The sequence below is a fragment of the Alligator sinensis genome, unplaced genomic scaffold, assembly GCF_000455745.1.
Source record: "Alligator sinensis unplaced genomic scaffold, ASM45574v1 scaffold1744_1, whole genome shotgun sequence".
In the NCBI taxonomy this organism is placed as follows: domain Eukaryota; kingdom Metazoa; phylum Chordata; order Crocodylia; family Alligatoridae; genus Alligator; species Alligator sinensis.
The window spans coordinates 1-2,792 of NW_005843554.1; the positions used below are offsets into that span (position 1 = coordinate 1).

The following is a 2,792-nucleotide window of genomic DNA, read 5'->3' on the forward strand; positions in this document are numbered from 1 at the left end:
GCTGCCCCCCTGCTCTTGCCCCGCAGAAATACTCCTTTTGGAGGGGGGGCGGGGGGGCCATTTTACAACCCCGTGCTCTTACCTATTTTAATTGTATTACAACAAATATTTCTGTCATGATTTGTATTTGTGTTGGTCTGTAGAGGGGACTGCAGAATAACTCAAATATAAATCCTTACTCTTTTATATTGTGTGGCACAGTGTGGTTTGCAGTGTGTGTGTGTGTGTGTGTGTGTGTGTGTGTGTGTGTGTGTGTGTGCACACTGGGGTGGAAGCATGTATGGTGGGCATGTGTGTATGTGTATGGTAGGGTGTGAGGATGGAGGTGGTGTATGGTGGGGGTGAGTGTGTGTGTATGTGTGCATGGTGGGATGCGGGGGTGGGTGGGTGTGTATCATAGAATCGAAGGGCCGGACGGGACCTGCAAGACCATCAACTCCGGTCCCCTGCCACGGGCAGGACGCTATTGGGCTCAGACAAGCCTGTCCAGCCTCATCTTGAACACCGCCAAGGAGGGCGGCTGCACCACCTCTGTGGTCCAGATTCTGGTGACCCTTACAGAGAAAACATTATTTCTTGTGCCCAGCCTGAATTTACCCTCTCTTAGCTTGTGCCCGTTGGCCCCCATCCTCCCGTGAGCTGCCTTCCTGAAGAGGTGCTCCTCTAGATCTTGGTGCTCCCCCCGACGTACTTGTAGGTGTCTACAAGTCACCTCTCAGCCCTCTCGTACTCAGACTGAGCAGGCCCAGGTCCCGGAGTCTGTCCCCATAGGACCCATCCTCCAGGCCTCTGGTCATACGGGTGGCCCTTCTCTATCCCCTCTCGAGCTTATCAATAAGTTTCAAAAAGAAATCAATACAGTTAGAAAACGTGGATCTATTTTTCCATTTTAGCTTCAGAAGATCTGTTTTGTTATTTTTTTGAAGTCCAATAATCAGATGTTAGTTACCTACAAGCATCCTTGTCTGGGACTAGATTACGCTGTTAAAGCATACAAAGGACTCACCTGCAGCCTCTGCCCAGGCTGGGAACCGAACCCCGGTCTCGCTAGACAAGAAGAGGAATGCTACCATTGAGCCACCAATGCTTGACTGCTGAAGTGTCCTGTCCAAGTCCTCAAAAAGAAAAAGTGAAGGTAAACCCTTCCTTCCATTCTGGTTCACTCCAATGAGGAACAAGCCCAGGGGTCTGGGTGATCTTCACTCTCGTGATCCAAAGCTAATCAAGTATCACTGGCCACAACTGAAAGAAAAGGCCTGCAGTAGAAAAAAGAGGAAACACTATAACCGTGGGGACGTGATCGGGCTACCTTTTGTGTGTTTGTTTCTTTGTCATGGCTGCCACGAGGACCCCAAATCCCTTCCTGAGCTCCTGCTCTCCACCTGACTCCCTCCTTCCCTGTGATGGGTGCTGCGGGGATCCTGAAGTGATTAAAAGCATCCAGGATGTGGGCACCCAAGGGGCTGGATGGACATAGCAGAGCCCCCCGCCTGTCTGGTGTCTGTGCCACAGGCAGGGCATTTGGCTGCTCCTTTTCCTTTTCCTGTCTTGATTCTTGCAGGAATCCTTCCCTGGCCCCAGGGCAAGAGGAGGGAGACGATCATGGAGCGAAGGAGAGCCAGCCCAGAGTAGAACAGCTTTCATGGGGAGTTTGCCTCCTCTCGGCATCTCCCCTCAGTGCGGGAGAGGAGAGCGTGAGTTCCCAGCTCCAAGGGCCCAGGGCTTCCTTCCACTTTTGTTACAACACACTTGTCACGCAATCAGTGCTACATGCTCGTGCACCCATGGCACACCAGTGACACAGAAATGCATGTATCTCACCTGCTAATCAGAGTTGGGGGAGTTGATCCAGTTGGACACGGCAGGGTAGGATGGGGTGCTGACCTGGCTCGGATGTGTGGAAGGGTGGGAGAGGGCAATTAATCCTCTCTGACCCGGACGTGTCCATTTCACCCCCACTGCTGGGGATGCCAGGCAGAACGGGCGGACTGGCGGGATCCCATGGGGCCTGGCTGAGGACCCAGCAGGCAGGCCAGGCTCAGGCGAGGGGATGTGATGGGGCCATGGCAGGCGGGGAGCAGCATCTGGCTGCTGATGCTCAGTGTTGCTGCCAGTGGGGAAGAGGGAAACTGAGTCTGGCTGCCCCAGTCCCCCTGTGCGCCCGCATGTGCCACCGCTTGGACTGCCCCCGGTCTGTGGGCTGGAAAGTGTCATGCTGTGGGCCAGATCATAGGCTGTATTTTGCACACCCCTGCAAATGTGGGGAAGAGCAAAGGAGAGGGAGGTTCACCACAGAGCCAAGCCACGCCACCTCTTTGCAAAAGAGCTGGCACTGCAAGAAACACAAGCCAGAGGCTCTGCTGAGACTTGAACTCAGACTACTGGATTCAGAGTCCAGGGTGCTAGCCATTACACCACAGAACCAGGGCAAGAGATGCCTCACAGCTGTGTGGAGGAGCCTTGCCAGAGGCCACCTGCCCAGGGCAGCCGGTCCCCAAGACTCCCCGAGTGTCCGTGGGGAAGAGCTCCTCAGACGGGTGAGGCAGTCTGAACAAACCCACTCCTCTGACTGGGCAAGGCTTCAGAAAGAGTCCGCAGAAGGGGAGGAAAGGGGACGTGCGCAGCTCCTTTCTCACCCTCCAGCCGTGGTGAGAGCAGCAGCAGCAGCAGCCACAAGCCCCTGCCTTCGTGGGTGGGTTAGGGTTGAGCAAAGCTGTGTTTCAAGTATTTGTCCTGGGTTTGATTCCTGGTCCTCTCTGTCTGGCATCATCCTCCTGCCTTTAGGTTTCCTT

The 2,792-nt window shown here is 54.6% G+C and overlaps 1 non-coding gene across 1 annotated transcript; it reads right to left on the reverse strand.

The window, feature by feature from the left end:
• Nucleotides 1–2,352: 2,352 nt before the first annotated feature.
• Nucleotides 2,353–2,424, reverse strand: TRNAQ-CUG. The gene has a single exon. It is a non-coding gene; the product is annotated as a tRNA-Gln (tRNA).
• Between the last annotated feature and the right edge of the window lie 368 nt (nucleotides 2,425–2,792).